Raw genomic sequence first — 19,621 nt, 5'->3', positions numbered from 1 at the left:
TGTGATGCCAATGAATTTTGTAGGCAAGTTCCTCCAAATGTGTACTCGAAGGATTTGCTTTGATGGTCAAATGGCCTGTGCACACCGTAATTTTGTTTTATGTGCTTTTACTTTGGATCTGCTAACACTAAGTGATGCAGTGTTTTCCACAATGCAGTGTTTCATTTTGACCTGTATTGAATCAACAAGTTCAAGCGTTTGACAGCGACGGGTTTCCTAGCTGGTCAAAATAACATGGATTTTCTAAAAGCAAAATCATATTCAATTAATCTTACTGAAATCTTTGAAGAAGCATCAGAAAGAATAGATAAGGGAAATTCAGTGGATGTGGTGTACATGGACCTTCAGAAGACCTTCAATAAGGTGCCACATAAAGGATTCATGATCAGGACAAAGATCAGGATGTGTGGAGTTAGAGGTCAGAATGGATTGAAAGGTGGTCACAAAATAGAAAGGGGTTAAGAGACATTTCTCAGATTTTCAGAAAGTGGAATGTTCCTGAAGGAACCATACTGGGAGCATTGTTGCTCACCATATGCAAAAATGATGGATTTAGAAAGTGGAAATGCGGTGCTGAAATTTGCAGATGACATTTGTATAGCAAAGGGTACAACTAAAAAGGTGGAGGACTGCACCAAAATACAGGAATGTATGTGCAGAATGGGTAGATAAATGGAAAATATGAAGTGCGAGGTGGCTTATTTTGGTAGGGGTAATAAGGAGGCTACTTTAGTAAGGAACCAAATGGGGCAAAGAATAAAAAGATCTGGGAACACGGCAAGATAAATCATTTAAAAATAGCAACACCAATTGATAAGGAGGCCTGAAAGAATGCAAACAAAGTGCTGTGGTTCATTTTTAAAGTGAAAGCAGGGAGGTAATGTTAAATTTATATAGAACCTTAGTTGGACCACACTTGGAGTACTGCACTTCCAGTTCTAGTCTCCTTATTGCAAAAAGGATATTGAAGCACTGGAGATAGGGTAGAAAAGATTTACAAGGCTGTTACCAGAATTGTGAGAATGCAACTAATTGGAAAGTTTACGCAGACTGGTGCTCTTTTCTCTAGAAAAAGACTAAGAAAATCTGATAAGAGTTTGTTTAAAAAATTATGGAGGACTTTGATAGGGTACAAGTGGAGAAACCGTTTCCACTTGTGGGGAGTCCAGAACAAGGAGACAAAAAATATAAAGATAGCCACCAACAGACGGAGTAAAGAATTTAGTCGCAGTTTCTTTGCACAGAAGGGTGAGAATATAGAACTCGCTGCCACATGAAGAATGATTAGCGGGACACTGGAGAAGTGGGGGAGGCGGTTAGTGTGGAATATGAACACCGGCAGAGATCAATTGCACCCAATGGCCCTTTTCAATGTCAATACTGTAGATTATATGCAACACTTTTTGGTGAAGACTGTGCCCTTTTACGTAGCTCTTTGTGTAGAGAGCGGGAGATGTGGAAAAAAAACCCGCAATCATTGTGTGGACATTTTAAAACTCGCTTATTTTAGATATAACAGCATGGCCACTTTCATTTTCTTTCTATTTCTGGACACACACAACAGAAACGCAGTGGCAAATGTGAAGCAAATGCTGTTAATTCAAGAAACTGCGTGTCGCACCACAGAACACCCAGAGAGTGCCCTTTGGTCAACTGCTAAGATTTGTTAAGAGATACTGTATTCTCATAGAAATTTAGTTAACCTATGAAGAATTACCAACCTTTCTATTTGTTATTGACATCCATGTAATAGAGTGACACTACCTTTGTTCTGTGGTGAGATTTGTCCGCATTTTTGCACAGCCTCTGCGTAATGTGTTGGAAACGGCCTGCAGTGGCTCAAAGGTCTTTCCCAGCAAACTCAACTGTTTGTTTACAGTCCGAGGCAGAGGTTGTTAAGAAACTAAATACAAAGTGAGTTTTACTATGACTTGGCTCAAGGTATTATCTTTTTTCTGAAGAGGTTTTCTTTCCTGTTTTCTACAATAGGGTTTTAGGTATTCCACTGCGTTGCTCCCCCTCCCTATCCCTGTAACCTTCTTTAGCCCCACCACTCTCCAAGATCTCTGCTTTCCTCCAACTCTGGACTCCTGTGCATCCTCCAACTCCCTTCACCTCCACCATTGGTCTAGTTGCTAAGCCCTGCAGTTCGCTCCATGAACCTCTCCACCTCTGTCTCCTTGAAGACCTACCTTAAAACCTATCTCTTTGACACAGCCTTTAGTCTCTTGTCCTAATATCTCCTTCTTTGACTTGGTGTCAGTTTTTATCTGATAATACTCATGTGAAGCTCTTTGGGGTGTTTTCTTATGTTAGAGATGCTATATAAATGCAAATTGTTGTAAGGAAGTTGCCTCGTGTTCCCATTAAATGGATGGTCTTCTGTTCTACGTTTCTGGAGTGTGCTGGAGGCAGATTCAATTTTAGGGGAGGTGGTGGCATAGTGGTAATGTCACTGGACTAGTAATCCAGAGGCCCAGGCTCTGCAAGCGGGTTCAAATCCCACCATGGATGGTGAAATTTAAATTCAATTAATAAACCTGGAATTAAAAGCTAGTCTAATGGTGACCATGAAACCATTGTCGGTTGTTGTAAAAACCCATCTGGTTCACTAATGTTCTTTAGGGAAGGAAATCTGCTGTCCTTACCTGGTCTGGCCTGCTTGTGACTCCAGATTGACTCTTAAATGCCCTCTGAAATGGCCTAGCATGCCACCCAGTTCAAGGCAATTAGTGATGGGCAATAAATGCTGGCTTAGCCAGCGATGCCCACATCCCATGAATGAATAAAAAAAAATTCAATAGGGAATTAGACTGTTATCTGAAAAGGAAGATCTGTGCAGGATTACGGGGAGAATGCAGGGGAATGGCACTAAGCGAATCGGTCTTTCGGAGAGCCAGTGCAGACATGATGAGCCGAATGTAGCAATCAGTTTTACCTCATCACTACCTCTCTCAACAGCAGTGCCGTGGTATCTTTTACATCCACCTGAGAGGGCAGATGGGACCGCAGTTTTAACGGCTCATCTGAAAAATGGCACAGTACTGGAATGTAATAATTCTGTGATTTTGCTGGATGTTCTTGTTCATTTTTAAGGACTATTTCATCATTTTCTTGTTAGCTCCCATTTTGTTTCCCCTCATCTCTGGGAGGTGTTGCCTCTTGCATGACACCAGCCCTACAAGCAGTCATCTGTCCATGTGTGAGCCCAGGTAGGCTCCTCGACAGTAAGTGCCAGAACGTGCAAATGCAATGTTGCTCTCCTGTGCGTCCCCAATTTCCATCGCCCACCATTGGTGGCCATTCCTTCAGCTGCCTTGGCCTTAAACGTTGAAATTCCCTCCCTAAACCTCTCCACCTCTCTACCTCTATCTCACAGTTTAAGACATTTGGTGCATGTTTAAGGTGATTGGCAAAAGAAGCAGAGGCATCATGAAGAAAAACGTTTTTACACGGGTGGTTAGGAAATGCACTGTCTGGTAGTAATGGATGCGGATTCTGTAGTAGCAGCTTTTTCGGGAGCAGCGTGTGAGCGAGTGAGCAGCTGGAAAAGTCAGTTTGAAAGTAAATTTAATTTCCTTTTGTTTTTCGGCGGAGGCCAGGGGGCTGCTGGGTAAGTAAAACACTATATATTTGGGCGGTTTAAAATAACTTTCCTTTCAGTGCAGCAGCTTTTTCGGGAGCAGCGTGTGAGCGAGTGAGCAGCTGGAAAAGTCAGTTTGAAAGTAAATTTAATTTCCTTTTGTTTTTCGGCGGAGGCCAGGGGGCTGCTGGGTAAGTAAAACACTATATATTTGGGCGGTTTCTGAACCCGAGACACCACACTTGTAGTGTCTCCCACCCGCCCTCCTCCTCTAACCAAAAAAAGGACTCGGTGGGGTGTTTATAAGGTAAGGCTTTTTCGATTTCTCTGGTTTTATTGTGATTGGTAAAAACTTTTCGTTCCTTTTTCATTTAACTAAGTTTAAACTTAAGATTAAAAATGGCAGGAGATCTCAGACCCGTATCATGCTCCTCTTGCTCAATGTGGGAGCTCAGGGACATGGCTGATGACCCTGACTCCTTCACGTGTAGGAAGTGTGTCCAGCTGCAGCTCTTGTTAGACCGCATGACGGCTCTCGAGCTGCGGATGGACTCACTTTGGAGCATGCGCGATGCTGAGGAGGTAGTGGATAGCACGTTTAGTGAATTGGTCACACCGCAGATTAGGATTGCTGAGGGAGAAAGGGAATGGGTGACCAAAAGGCAGAGAAAGAGCAGGAAGGCAGCTCAGGAGTCCCCTGCGGTCATCTCCCTCCAAAACAAGTATACCGTTTTGGATACTGTTGAGGGAGATGGCTCACCAGGGGAAGGCAGCAGTAGCCAGGTCCATGGCACCGTGGCTGGCTCTGCTGTTCCGAAGGGCGGGAAAAAGAGTGGAAGGGCTATAGTCGTAGGGGATTCGATTGTAAGGGGAGTAGATAGGCGGTTCTGTGGTCGAAAACGAGGCTCCCGAATGGTATGTTGCCTCCCAGGTGCACGGGTCAGGGATGTCTCAGATCGGCTGCAGAACATTCTAAAGGGGGAGGGTGAACAGCCAGTTGTCATTGTGCACATAGGCACTAATGATATAGGTAAAAAACGGGATGAGGTCCTACAAGCAGAGTTTAGGGAGTTAGGAGCCAAGTTAAAAAGTAGGACCTCAAAGGTAGTAATCTCAGGATTACTACCAGTGCCACGTGATAGTCAGAGTAAAAATGAAAGAATAGTCAGGATGAATGCGTGGCTTGAGAGATGGTGCAGGAAGGAGGGGTTCAGATTTTTGGGACATTGGGACCGGTTCTGGGGGAGGTGGGACTATTACAAATTGGATGGTCTACACCTGGGCCGGACTGGAACCAATGTCCTTGGAGGTGCTTTTGCTAACGCTGTTGGGGAGGGTTTAAACTAATGTGGCAGGGGGATGGGAACCAATTGAGGTCAGTTGACAGTAAGGAGGTAGTAACAAAAGCCTGTAAGGAACTAGATAATGAAGTCAGTGTGACTAAGGGGAAGAGCAGGCAGGGAGCAGATGATGAATATAAAGGGACTGGTGGTCTGAGGTGCATTTGTTTTAATGCAAGAAGTGTAGTTGGTAAGGCAGATGAACTTAGGGCTTGGATTGGTACCTGGGAGTATGATGTTATTGCTATTACTGAGACTTGGTTGAGGGAAGGGCATGATTGGCAACTAAATATCCCAGGATATCGATGCTTCAGGCGGGATAGAGAGGGAGGTAAAAGGGGTGGAGGAGTTGCATTACTGGTCAAAGAGGATATCACAGCTGTGCTGAAGGAGGGCACTATGGAGGACTCGAGCAGTGAGGCAATATGGACAGAACTCAGAAATAGGAAGGGTGCGGTAACAATGTTGGGGCTGTACTACAGGCCTCCCAACAGCGAGCGTGAGATAGAGGTACAAATATGTAAACAGATTATGGAAAGATGTAGGAGCAACAGGGTGGTGGTGATAGGAGATTTTAATTTTCCCAACATTGACTGGGATTCGCTTAGTGTTAGAGGTCCAGATGGAGCAGAATTTGTAAGGAGCATCCAGGAGGGTTTTCTAGAGCAGTATGTAAATAGTCCAACTCGGGAAGGGGCCATACTGGACCTGGTGTTGGGGAATGAGCCCGGCCAGGTTGTTGAAGTTTCAGTAGGGGACTACTTTGGGAATAGTGATCACAATTCCGTAAGCTTTAAAATACTCATGGACAAAGACGAGAGTGGTCCTAAAGGAAGAGTGCTAAATTGGGGGAAGGCCAACTATACCAAAATTCGGCAGGAGCTGGGAAATGTAGATTGGGAGCAGCTGTTTGAAGGTAAATCCACATGTGATATGTGGGAGGCTTTTAAAGAGAGGTTGATTAGCGTGCAGGAGAGACATGTTCCTGTGAAAATGAGGGATAGAAATGGCAAGATTAGGGAACCATGGATGACAGGTGAAATTGTGAGACTAGCTAAGAGGAAAAAGGAAGCATACATAAGGTCTAGGCGGCTGATGAAAGACGAAGCTTTGAAAGAATATCGGGAATGTAGGACCAATCTGAAACGAGGAATTAAGAGGGCTAAAAGGGGTCATGAAATATCTTTAGCAAACAGGGTTAAGGAAAATCCCAAAGCCTTTTATTCATATATAAGGAGAAAGAGGGTAACTAGAGAAAGGATTGGCCCACTAAAGGACAAAGGAGGAATGTTATGCTTGGACTCAGAGAAAATGGGTGAGATTCTAAACGAGTACTTTGCATCGGTATTCACCGAGGAGAGGGACATGACGGATGTTGAGGTTAGGAACAGATGTTTGATTACTCTAGGTCAAGTCGGCATAAGGAGGGAGGAAGTGTTGGGTATTCTAAAGGGCATTAAGGTGGATAAGTCCCCAGGTCCGGATGGGATCTATCCCAGGTTACTGAGGGAAGCGAGAGAGGAAATAGCTGGGGCCTTAACAGATATCTTTGCAGCATCCTTAAACACGGGTGAGGTCCCGGAGGACTGGAGAATTGCTAATGTTGTCCCCTTGTTTAAGAAGGGTAGAAGGGATAATCCAGGTAATTATAGACCGGTGAGCCTGACGTCAGTGGTAGGGAAGCTGCTGGAGAAGATACTGAGGGATAGGATCTATTCCCATTTGGAAGAAAATGGGCTCATCAGTGATAGGCAACATGGTTTTGTACAGGGAAGGTCATGTCTTACCAACTTAATAGAATTCTTTGAGGAAGTGACAAAGTTGATTGATGAGGGAAGGGCTGTCGATGTCATATACATGGACTTCAGTAAGGCGTTTGATAAGGTTCCCCATGGCAGGCTGATGGAGAAAGTGAAGGCGCTTGGGGTCCAAGGTGTACTCGCTCGATGGATAAAGAACTGGCTGGGCAACAGGAGACAGAGAGTAGCAGTAGAAGGGAGTTTCTCAAAATGGAGACGTGTGACCAGTGGTGTTCCACAGGGATGCGTGCTGGGACCACTGTTGTTTGTGATATACATTAATGATTTGGAGGAAAGTATAGGTGGACTGATTAGCAAATTTGCAGACGACACTAAGATTGGTGGAGTAGCAGATAGTGAAGGGGACTGTCAGAGAATACAGCAGAATATAGATAGATTGGAGAGTTGGGCAGAGAAATGGCAGATGGAGTTCAATCAGGGCAAATGCGAGGTGATGCATTTTGGAAGATCCAATTCAAGAGTGAACTATACAGTAAATGGAAAAGTCCTGGGGAAAATTGATGTCCAGAGAGATTTGGGTGTTCAGGTCCACTGTTCCCTGAAGGTGGCAACGCAGGTAAATAGAGTGGTCAAGAAGGCATACGGCATGCTTTCCTTCATCGGACGGGGCATTGAGTACAAGAGTTGGCATGTCATGTTACAGTTGTATAGGACTTTGGTTCGGCCACATTTGGAATACTGCGTACAGTTCTGGTCGCCACATTATCAAAAGGATGTGGATGCTTTGGAGAGGGTGCAGAGGAGGTTCACCAGGATGTTGCCTGGTATGGAGGGCGCTAGCTATGAAGAGAGGTTGAGCAGATTAGGATTATTTTCATTAGAAAGACGGAGGTTGAGGGGGGACCTGATTGAGGTGTACAAAATCATGAGAGGTATAGACAGGGTGGATAGCAAGAGGCTTTTTCCCAGAGTGGGGGTTTCAATTACTAGAGGACACGAGTTCAAAGTGAAAGGGGAAAAGTTTAGGGGGGATATGCGTGGAAAGTTCTTTACGCAGAGGGTGGTGGGCACCTGGAACGCATTGCCAGCGGAGGTGGTAGATGCGGGCACGATGGATTCTTTTAAGATGTATCTAGACAGATACATGAATGGGCAGGAAGAAAAGAGATACAGAACCTTAGAAAATAGGCGACATGTTTAGAGAGAGGATCTGGATCGGCGCAGGCTTGGAGGGCCGAAGGGCCTGTTCCTGTGCTGTAATTATCTTTGTTCTTTGTTCTTTGTTCTAGAATTGGATAAATACTTGAAGCTGAAAAAATTTGCAGGGATATGGGGAAAGAGTGGGGGAAAGGGACTAACTGGATTGTTCTTCGAAAGACCAGCGCAGACACAATGAGCCGAATGACCTCCTGTGTGGCAACATTCTATGATTCTAAGATGCTCCTTTAAAACCTAGCTCTTTGATCAAGTTTTTGATTCATTGTCCTAATCTCTCCTTAGTTGCTTGGTATTACATTTTGTCTGATTATGCTCCCATGAAGTGCCTTACAACCTTGGTCCCCTCCTATTTCTCAATACATGCTGCCTCTTGGCGACATCATTTGGAAACAAAATATCAGGTTCTATGTGCACATCGACAACATCCAGCTCTACCTCACAACCACCTCTCTCGACAGCAGTGCCATGGTATCTTTTACATCCACCTGAGAGGGCAGGCGGGGCCTCAGTTTAACAGCTCATCCAAAAAGCGGCACCTCCAACAGTGTAGCACTCCCTCAGTACTGGAATGGAGTGTGAGTATAGATTTAGTGCTCCTCCCTGAAGTGGGACTTGAATCCACAACCTTGCTACCCATGGCTGACACTATATACTGAATCAGCTATTGGGTTCTCCCTAAAATTTATTAGACATAGTAACTGCTGTTGTTCAATCTGTTCTTCAAATCTACAATGAAGAAGGAATTATTTTCCACTTTTAGCTTTTTTTTGTTTGTTTTGCTTCACCAGTCCCTGTATTGCTCGTTCTGACCTTGGGCTTGCTTCCTCTGACGGTGATCTTATTTATAGTGACCCCCTTACCCTCAATTGTACTCACTCCACCCATAATCTCACTTCCATTTGGCCTGATGTAGCTCAATGTGCCCCCAGAACACACACAGACACACACACGCACTAAATGAAACCACTGAACAATGCCGTGAGGAGCATACAACGTTTAAAGTTCATCCAAAAAGACTGCTGCGGGCCTTCACGATTTGATTAGTTTGGTCTCTGAATGAGAGAGAGAGCCTTAATTATCTCACAGCCCAGTTATGCCAGAACCCAAGAAAATATGGATTGAGTAAGGACCTCCTTATTCCTAGGCACGTACACATATCTTTCTCATGGACTCCAACCAATTTATTTAGTCTCTTGGAGGAGATGATTAGACACAAGTGAAGCATGCAAGAAGATTTCCATCTGATCTGTTATAATGAATCACCAGAACAGAGAGTGCAGCCTGCATTGAGTTGACCCTGCAAACTTGTGTTCTTCAGATGACACTTCTGTGGTCCCAACACACAGGAATCCATGCATTCACACAGCAGTTGATCATCCATGTCTGTGTTTATCATTATAATGTTCAATCCTGATCTGAAATAGGTAGAATTTCCCTTGCTACTGACTCCATTCCTCTCCCTGGCAACAGTCTGAGGCTGAACCAGACTGTTTGCAACACTGGTGTCATATTTGACCCCCAGATGAGCATCTGACCACATATTGGCACCAGCACTAAGACCACCATTTCCATCTCCATAACATCGCCTGACTTTGCCCCTGCCTCAGCTCATCGGCTGCTGAAACCCTCATTCATGCCTTTGTTACCTCTAGGATCCACATACTGACACTTGATCCACTTGACCCACCTCATTTCCCAGAACCAGATCCATCAGTGCCTTCCCCCTTGTTGGGCCAGAAACATACTGGTCTAGAAAATCGTCCTGAACATACTATAAACTTTTCCCTCACTCTTCCCTTTACAGTATTACTACCCTAGTTTATATTAGGATAATTAAAGTGCTCCATTATAACTACTCTATAATTCTGCACCTTTCTGTAATTTCCTTGCACATTTCTTCCATTATATCCTTCCCTACAGAATACACCCAGTAGTGAAATGGCAACTCTATTGTTTCTTAGCTCCAGCTAAATAGATTCAGTCCTTGAGCCCTCTAGGACATCATCTCTCTACAGCACTGTAATATTCTCCTTAATCAATACTGCCATCCCCCTCCTTTCTTTTCTTCCATATCCTGAACACCTTGGGCAAAATCTAATCCGGCCCATGGGAGTGGATCGCAAGGCAGGAGTCCCGTAGATTTGGGAGGGAAGGTGGGGGCAGAGTACCCATCGCCTCCTCGACTCTGTACAATTCAATCAGGGGCGGGGAAGGTCGAGGACGGCCTTCCTGCCCAGAGGCCAATTAAGAGCCACTCAAGGGCCTCTTCCCACAGCCGCTGGTATTCTACCGTCCAGTAAAAGCTGGGAGCGTCCCTGCAGGGTTGGAGGGGGATGGTGGGGCACTCCTGATCAGACAGTCAGTGGCCCAAGGATGGTCACCCTGGTGGCAAGGGCCGCCTCTGCTGAAACTCGCTCCCCTCCCCCCCGGCCCCGGCCCCTCACTGGAGCCTGCTTGACTATCCCAGCGAGCCAGACCACACTTACCTATGTCCTGGGAGCTGTTTCAGCTTGCTGGTCCTGTCTGGATGCAGTTCCAGCAGTGGCCACCGCTCCCAGTGGAGGCATGATTTTTGCTTTTAAAGGGATGGGAGTCCTGATGCCAGGCAGTTTATTGCCTGATGAGCATAGAATCGTGTTGGGGCTCCCAGAAATGGCCGCATCGGGGTTGCCCCCGGTTTTCCAGCCCACCGTCGGGGCCACTGCCACCAGCATTAAATTCCGCCCCTTGTAACAGGAATATTTAGTACCCTGTCCTGCACTTTTTTTTTGTGAGGTCTCTTTTATCGCTATGACATCATGGCTGTCTGCACCTGCAGCTCACCAACCTTATTTACTACACTCCATGCGTTCACATACATGCTCAGTAAAACTAATTTAGACTTTACTACATTCCCTCTTATTCTAACCTCACCTACTACCTTACTCTTAGTGTAGTGCTATCTGTCTCTCCTATGTGTACCTTGTTTTTCCTCTCTGTTACCTCCTGCTCCCCCCAATGACGCCCCCCCCCCCCCCCCCCCCACCAAGGACATTGGTCCCGGCTCTATTTGGGTGCAATATGTCCAGCCTGTATAGGTCCCATCTCCCCATGAAGCGGTCCCAATATTCCATGAATATAAAGTGCTCCCTCCTACACCATCTCTCCAGCCACTCATTCATCTACACTATCTTCCTATTTCTATATTCACTACCAGGAGTAATCCGATTACTACCTCTGAGTTCCAGGTTGCTAATTTCTTTCCTAGCTCCCTAAAATCTCCCTGAGGGACTTTATACTTTCTATCTATGCAGTTCGTATGGACCACAACTGCTGGCTGTTCACCCTCACCCCTCAGAATGCTGTGCAGCACTCAGTGACATCCTTGACCCTGGCACCAGGGAACCAGGGAGGCAACATACCATAATAATAAAAGCAAAATACTGCAGATGCTGGAAATCTGAAACAAAAACAAGAAATGCTGGAGTCACTCAGCAGGTCTGGCAGCATCTGTGGAAAGAGAAGCAGAGTTAACGTTTCGGGTCAGTGACCCTTCTTCGGAACTGACAAATATTAGAAAAGTCACAGATTATAAACAAGTGAGGTGGGGGTGGGGCAAGAGATAACAAAGGAGAAGGTGCAGATTGGACCAGGCCACATAGCTGACCAAAAGGGCACGGAGCAAAGGCAAACAATATGTTAATGGTGTGTTGAAAGACAAAGCATTAGTACAGATTAGGTGTGAATACACTGAATATTGAACAGCAGCAAGTGCAAACCTGAAGAAAAACAACCTGAAAAAAACAGTGGGTAAGCAAACTGAACAAACTAAGATGAAATGAAATAAATGCAAAAAAAGATTGTAAAAAATGTAAAAAGGCAACATACCATCCTGGATTCACGTCTGTGGCCGCAGAAACATCTGTCTATTCCCCTAACTATCGAATCCTCTATCATTATTGCTTTCCCAATCTTCCTCCTGCTGCCCCCCGCACCCCCCCCCCCACCCCTACAGCTGAGCTAACTGTCATGCTGTGGACTTGGCTCTGGCTGCTCTCCCCAGAGGAACGATCATTGTCACCAGTATTCAGAACTGAATACAGGTGGAGAGATGAACTCGGGGTACTCCTGCACTACCTGCCTGGTCTTCCTTGACTGCCTGTTGTTCACCCATTCCTTCCCTGCCTGCAACATTAATGTGCTATCCACAAAACACTCAGCCTTGTAGATGCACCACAGTGATGCCAGCTGCTGCTGAAGCTGAAGCTTTGAAACCTGGAGCTCGAGCTATTCCAGTACACATGGTTGTCCAAGACACAAGAGGTGACTTGGAGTTCCCACATGGAACAAGATGTGTACTCCATGGGACTGAGATGCCCTGTTAAGCCTCTATTTATTAGACTACTCGCCAGTCAGCTGCTTCTCTTGTGTTGACATCACTTTATTTTATAGGGAGTGTTTTGAGAGACTTCTATTTTTTATATATATATTTTTTAAGGACTCATATTTAAATTGTGGAAATGGATTCATTTGGAAGCCTGAAGAAATGCTGGACTTTGTTTTTTTCACTGGGGTCATGGAAAGGACACGACTGAAAACACTTACTAGAAGAATCAAGGAGTGCTAAAAACAACCTCTACTGGAGATCACGTGCCTCAAGATAAATAAACAACATGAACCTTGGACTAAGGGGAGATGTTTACAGAGAAGTCACATGTCAAGGTTTATGGAGGTAAAGAGGTTGACTTTCTGTTTGGGGTTTGGATTGTTTTCAGTTCAGTTGGGGTATGAATTGTTTTGAAGACAGTTGGTGTTTTGCCTGCCAAGAAAAAAGACACCCCCCCCCCCCCCAGCTCATCTTTCCTGCACCTCTCTAAGAGACCCTGAGAAGTCCAGTGTGTCAGCTGCTCTTTACTCCTGTCTTTGGGAAAACCCTGCGATTCAAGTGTATGCTGGCTGAAACCCCTAATGCCACATTTCTCCTGGAAAAACCTGCTGGATTAATTCTCGACGCAGCCTGAAAAAAACTGCTCCAGAAAAGATTCCAGTGACCCATCATCGTACACCCGGATGCCAGACCAAAAGAAACAACTGACATTCTTCCATTTTTTCTTCTTCAAGAATTAGCAAGTATTTGGCCAAAATTTTTGTTTTTGGCATTTTCTTGTAATTGACCTCTGCAGAGAGAATTTCAGTATTATTTTCAGTGTGTGTGAGTTTGTGTGTGGGGATTTTAAAAGGAAATGTACATATTTCAATCTGTGTGTTGATGCTTTTCTTCGTTACTGGATAAGTCTTGTTTTATAATAAACTGATAATTTTGTTTATTAAAGGAACCTGGTTGGTGTAGTTTATTCTGGGATAAAGCGTAGAGCATATGATTGACTGCATCGGTAACTGGATAAACATTTAAATATATGTTTTGACCTGTGGAGAAGTGGAACTAGAAAAGACAGTGCACTTCTCCTGCCTCGGTTGTAACAGGAGGTTAAATATTTTTACTTAACTCTCACTGCACTGTCGGAGGTGTCGTCTTTCGGATGAAACATTAAATTGAGGCCCCATCTGCCTGCTTGGGTTGTTATAAAAGATCCCATAGCACTATTTCGAAGAAAGGCAGGGGAATTCTCCCGGTGTCCTAGCAAGTATTTATCCCTCAATCAACCTCACAAAAACAGGTAATTTCGTTTGTGGGCGCTTGCTATATGAAAATTGGCAGCTGCATTTCCTACATCACAGCAGTGACCATGCTTCAGAAGTACTTCATTGGCTGTAAAGCACTTTGAGATGTCCTGTGAAGGTGCTATGTAAATGAAAGTCTTTTACTTTATTATCTAGCTACCTTAGATTTTAACTCACTAAAAAATTTAGAATTCTTTAATGTTACTATACTGAAATTTAACCTTATCCCCTAGATCTGATTAATTTATTGAGCATTCAATTATGAAATTGGTTTTAGTTTTTATACATTAATTGATCTAGTCTTACCTTATAGTTGATTAATTTAGATTAAGTTAAAAGTTTGCCAGTATATTCTCCCCACATGACTCCTTGTCCTGTGATGTCAATTCACGATATTTTCTCCCTCCAGTTTGGCTGGGACTCCCAGTCCAATCACAGCTTGCTCTGCTCCCTGCCTCCTTTATGCTGCTCTGCTCCACTCCCTGCCTCCTTTATGCTGTGCCCCTCTGCTCCCTGCCTCCTTTTTGCTGCCCCTCCACTCCCTGCCTCCTTTATGCTGCACCGCTCTGCTCCCTGCCTCCTTTATGCTGCTCCTCTCTGCTCCCTGCCTCCTTTATGCTGCTCTGCTCCACTCCCTGCCTCCTTTATGCTGCTCTGCTCTGCTCCCTGCCTCCTTTATGCTGCTCTGCTGCACTCCCTGCCTCCTTTATGCTGCTCCTCTCTGCTCCCTGCCTCCTTTATGCTGCTCTGCTCCACTCCCTGCCTCCTTTATGCTGCTCTGCTCCACTCCCTGCCTCCTTTAATGCTGCTCCGCTCTTCTCCCTGCCTCCCTGTCTCCTTTATGCTACTCCTCTCTGCTCCCTGCCTCCTTTATGCTGCACTGCTCCACTCCCTGCCTCCTTTATGCTGCTCTGCTCCACTCCCTGCCTCCTTTATGCTGCTCTGCTCCACTCCCTGCCTCCTTCAATGCTGCTCCGCTCTTCTCCCTGCCTCCCTGCCTCCTTTATGCTGCTCCTCTCTGCTCCCTGCCTCCTTTATGCTGCTCTGCTCTGCTCCCTGCCTCCTTTATGCTACTCCTCTCCGCTCCCTGCCTCCTTTATGCTACTCCTCTCTGCTCCCTGCCTCCTTTATGCTGCTCTGCTCCCTGCCTCCTTTATGCTACTCCTCTCCGCTCCCTGCCTCCTTTATGCTGCTTTGCTCCCTGCCTCCATTATGCTGCTCCTCTCCGCTCCCTGCCTCCTTTATGCTGCTCTGCTCCCTGCCTCCTTTATGCTACTCCTCTCCGCTCCCTGCCTCCTTTATGCTGCTCTGCTCCTTGTTTCCTTTATGCTACTCCTCTCTGCTCCCTGTCTTCTTTATGCTGCTCTGCTCCCTGCCTCCTTTATGCTACTCCTCTCCGCTCCCTGTCTTCTTTATGCTGCTCCGCTCCGTTCCGCTTCCTGCCTCCTTTATGCTGCTCCATTCTGCCCCTGTCTCTTTTATCCTTTATTACATAAAGTTTACGGGACAGAAACAAACCACTCCACCCAAACTGGTCCATGCTGGTATTTATGCTCCACACCAGCCTTTCCCATCCTTTTTCATCTTACACTCTCCGCATATCCTTCTATTCTTTTCTCATGTACCTATCTAGCTTCCCCTTCAATGCATCTATACTAGTTGCCTCATCTACTCCATGTGGTAGCAAGTTCCACACGCTGACCACTTTCTGGGAAAAGACATTTCTCCTGAATTACTTCTTGTATTTATTAGTAACTACCTTAGATTTATGGCCCCTAGTTTTGCTCTCTGCCACAAAGTCCCAATTCTAAACTCTCCTTTACAAACATAATATACCATATGGTGCCAGATCCTTGAAGCACTTACTTGCTTTCTTTATTTGTTCTCATGATACGGTGACAAATTCATTGTCTATCCCTAGTTGTCCAGAGAAGGCAGTGGTGGGTTTTTCATCAGCTGCTCTCCTTGTGCTGATGGTATCTCCCCTAAACTGTAAGCTAGGGAATTCCAGGATATTGACCAAAGAACAATGAAGCAACAATGGTATATGCCCAAATCCTGGTGATCAATGATTTAGAAGAGCTGATGTTCCCATAAATACTATCATTGTTTTCCCTGGTGGCAGAGATTGCAGGTCAAGTGAAATGGTAAGACAGAAAAATGCACAGAACTTCTTGACAAATAATAGTCCACACCAATTCAGCACCCAAATCTATTCCATTGACTGAAATTTAGAGGATAATCGAAACGTTAAAAAGGAAACATCCCACAGTTAGATTGACTTCCTAGCATCCAGCCTACTGTTTTCTTTCAGAGTGGTAAAACTGACTCATGGTTGCTGTTCGCCCATGTTTTCACCTCATGGGAACAGATTTGACCGTGTGACCTCGCTCCAAACACAGCTCAGTGGAGGCCTACGTTGCTCCTGAAACCTCAAATCTTCATAAAAGAAAAGGAATGGAACTTTCAGTTATATAGCCTTTAATGCTCTTTACAGCCAATTAAGTAATGAAGCCAATTTTCTGACAGCAAGCTCCTATACATAGCAATGTGATAATGACCGATAATCATTTTAATCAAGTTGGTTGAGGGATAAATATAGGCCCAGGACACCAGGGAGAACTTGCTCGTGTATTGATCCCACTGCTCTGTTGAGTTAACCGATCACAGCTACGGTAACACTAGAAGTGTGGAAATTGGTCTCAGAGGGAGCTAAATAAAAAAAAATCAGCCAGGGTCAGCCAGGTAAACCTAATGAGCACTAATGCTGTGGAGGACGAGTTTTTGGCGTGTGTTAGGGATGATTTTCTAGAGCAGTATGTTGAAGAACCAACTAGAGAGCAGGCTATTTTAGGTCTCGTATTATGTAACGAGAAAGGGCTAATTAATAATCTTCTTGTGATTGACCATAATATGATAGAATTTTACATTATGTTTGAAAGTGAAGAAGTTCAATCTAAAGCCAGGATGTTAAATTTGAACAAAGGAAATTATGAAAATATGAGGGGAAAATTGGCTAAGATGGATTGGGAAAATACATTAAAAGGTATGACAGTTGTTACGACCGACAGCTCCTGTCAAAGCCCCCCAGTCAAAATATACGATTCTGATTGTGGTGGGACCAATGCACAGTTAATTCAATCCCGTCGTTCCACAGATCGGCTAACATATCATTTAAAACTTTCCAAATTAAAGAGAGCCCCAGCCAAATTGTACCATCTATTAACCGCCGAATGGGGCTAACCAAACCAGGTGTCTTTCAATCAACAAATTAACTCTTTACTTAGAAGAACTAAATTCTTAAACACTATGAAGATATAAACAGTGGCTATATCTATGGTAACGAGAATGCACCCTTTGAATCGTAGTTTCCAAATGGCTGTTTCTAAGGTAACGAAAATGCACCTTCCTATAACTCCAAAGGCTTGCCAGCTGTTAAAGCAATACTGATCCCTTGCAAGCCTTAAAGTCAAACCGCATATTCCGAAAAAACTACAGGACCATGGCACAGTACATAAGCAATGGATAGTCTTTAAAGAAATATTACATAGTTTACAGCAGCTATATGTTCCTTCAAGGCACAAAAACCCCGAAAGTAAAGGCAGTCAACCGTGGATATCAAAGGAAGTTAAGGATTGTATAAGATTAAAAGAAAAGGCCTATAAAGTTGTCAGAAATAGTAGTAAACCTGAGGATTGGGAGGATTTTAGAATACAGCAAAGGAGGATGAAGAAACTGATAAAGAAAGGGAGAATAGAATATGAATGTAAGCTAGCAAAAAATATAAAAATGGACTGTAAAAGCTTCTACAGGTACGTAAAAAGGAAACGTTTGGCTCAGACAAATGTGGGTCCATTACAGGCAGAGTCAGGAGAATTTATAATGGGAATAGAGAAATGGCAGAGAAGCTAAATGATTACTTTGTGTATGTCTTCACTGAGGAAGATACAAGAAATCTCCCAGAATTAGAGATCCAAGGGATTAGGGGGAATGAAGAATTGAAGGAAATTAGTATTAGTAAGAAGATTGTATTAGAGAAATTAATGGGGCTGAAGGTTGATAAGTCCCCAGGACCTGATATTCTACATCCCAGAGTGTTGAAAGAGGTAGCTATGAAGATAGTGGATGCAGTGGTGATCATCTTCCAAATTTCTATAGATTCTGGAGCAGTTCCTGCAGATTGGAAGGTCGCAACTATCACCGCACTATTTAAAAAGGGAGGGAGAGGGAAAACAGGGAATTACAGACCTGTTAGCCTTACAGGCATTGGGAAAATGCTAGAACCTATTCTAAAGGATGTGATAAATGGACACTCGGATAATAATGAATCTGATTGGGCAGAGTCAACATGGGTTTATAAATGGGAAATCATGTTTGACGATGCTGTTAAGGTTTTTTGAGGATGTTACTAACAGAATTGATAAAGGGAAGTCGGTGGACATGGTATACTTGGATTTTCAGATGGCTCTTGATAAAGTCACAGAATCACAGAATAATACAGTGCAGAAGAGGCCCTTCGGCCCATCGAGACCTGTCTACCTAATCCCATTTGCCAGCACTTGGCCCATAGCCTTGAATGTTATGACGTGCCAAGTGCTCATCCAGGTACTTTTTAAAGGATGTGAGGCAACCTGCCTCTACCACCCTCCCCGGCAGTGCATTCCAGACCGTCACCACCCTCTGGGTAAAAAAGTTCTTCCTCAAACCCCCCTTAAACCTCCTGCTCCTCACCTTAAACTTGTGTCCCCTCGTAACTGACTCTTCACCTAAGGGGAACAGCTGCTCCCTATCCACCCTGTCCTTGCCCCTCATAATCTTGTACACCTTGATCAGGTCACCCCCCAGTCTTCTCTGCTCCAGTGAAAACAACCCAAGCCGATCCAACCTCTCTTCATAGCTTAAATATTCCATCCCAGGCAACATCTTTGTGAATCGCCTCTGCACCACCTCCAGTGCAATCACATCATTCCTATAATGTGGTGACCAGAATTGCACACAGTACTCCAGCTGTGGCCTTACCAAAGTTCTATACAACTCCAACATGACCTCCCTGCTTTTGTAATCTATGCCTCGATTGATAAAGGCAAGTGTCCCATATGCCTTTTTCACCACCCTATTAACCTGCCCTTCTGCCTTCAGAGATCTATGGACAAACACGCCAAGGTCCCGTTGTTCCTCGGAACTTCCCAGTGTCAGGCCATTCATTGAATATTTCCATGTCACATTACTCCTTCCAAAGTGTATCACCTCACACTTTTCAGGGTTAAATTCCATCTGCCACTTTTCTGCCCATTTGACCATCCTGTCTATATCTTCCTGTAACCTAAGACACTCAACCTCACTGTTAACCACTCGGCCAACAGCTCACTGCTGTGAGCAAAACTGGGATAAAAGTATCGTTGGGCCATTAAAAAAAAAGTATTTTTTATCTTCATTTTTTTTTAGTTTTTAGAGATACAGCACTTAAACAGGCCCTTCGGCTCACCGAGTCTGTGCCGACCATCAACCACCCATTTATACTAATCCTACACTAATTCCATATTCCTACCACATCCCCACCTGTCCCTATATTTCCCTACCACCTACCTATACTAGGGGCAACTTATAATGGCCAATTTACCTATCAACCTGCAAGTCATTGGCATATGGGAGGAAACCGGAGCACCCGGAGGAAACCCACGCAGACACAGGGAGAACTTACAAACTCCACACAGGCAGTACCCAGAATTGAACCCAGGTCGCTGGAGCTGTGAGGCTGCGGTGCTAACCACTGCGCCACTGTGCCGCCCATGGTAAAGCTGGTCTAAAACTCACCTTCTCCAACCCAAACAGCAACTGTTAAGTTAATTTGCTAAATAAAAGAAAGACTAGACTTTAGATAAAACTAACCCTTCATTATCCTCAGTCACAAAACTCCCACTTTAGCACTCTAATGCAGCCCCAAGTCAGCACTCCAGTGCAAACGAAGTCCCCCACAGAAGGTTGGTTAGCAAAATTAAAGCACATGGGATAGGAGGTAATATACTGGCATGGATTAAGGGTTGGTTAACAGGCAGAGA

Source organism: Heterodontus francisci, chromosome 2 (genome assembly GCF_036365525.1).
Source record: "Heterodontus francisci isolate sHetFra1 chromosome 2, sHetFra1.hap1, whole genome shotgun sequence".
Lineage (NCBI taxonomy): Eukaryota > Metazoa > Chordata > Chondrichthyes > Heterodontiformes > Heterodontidae > Heterodontus > Heterodontus francisci.
This window is presented reverse-complemented; position numbering follows the sequence as displayed.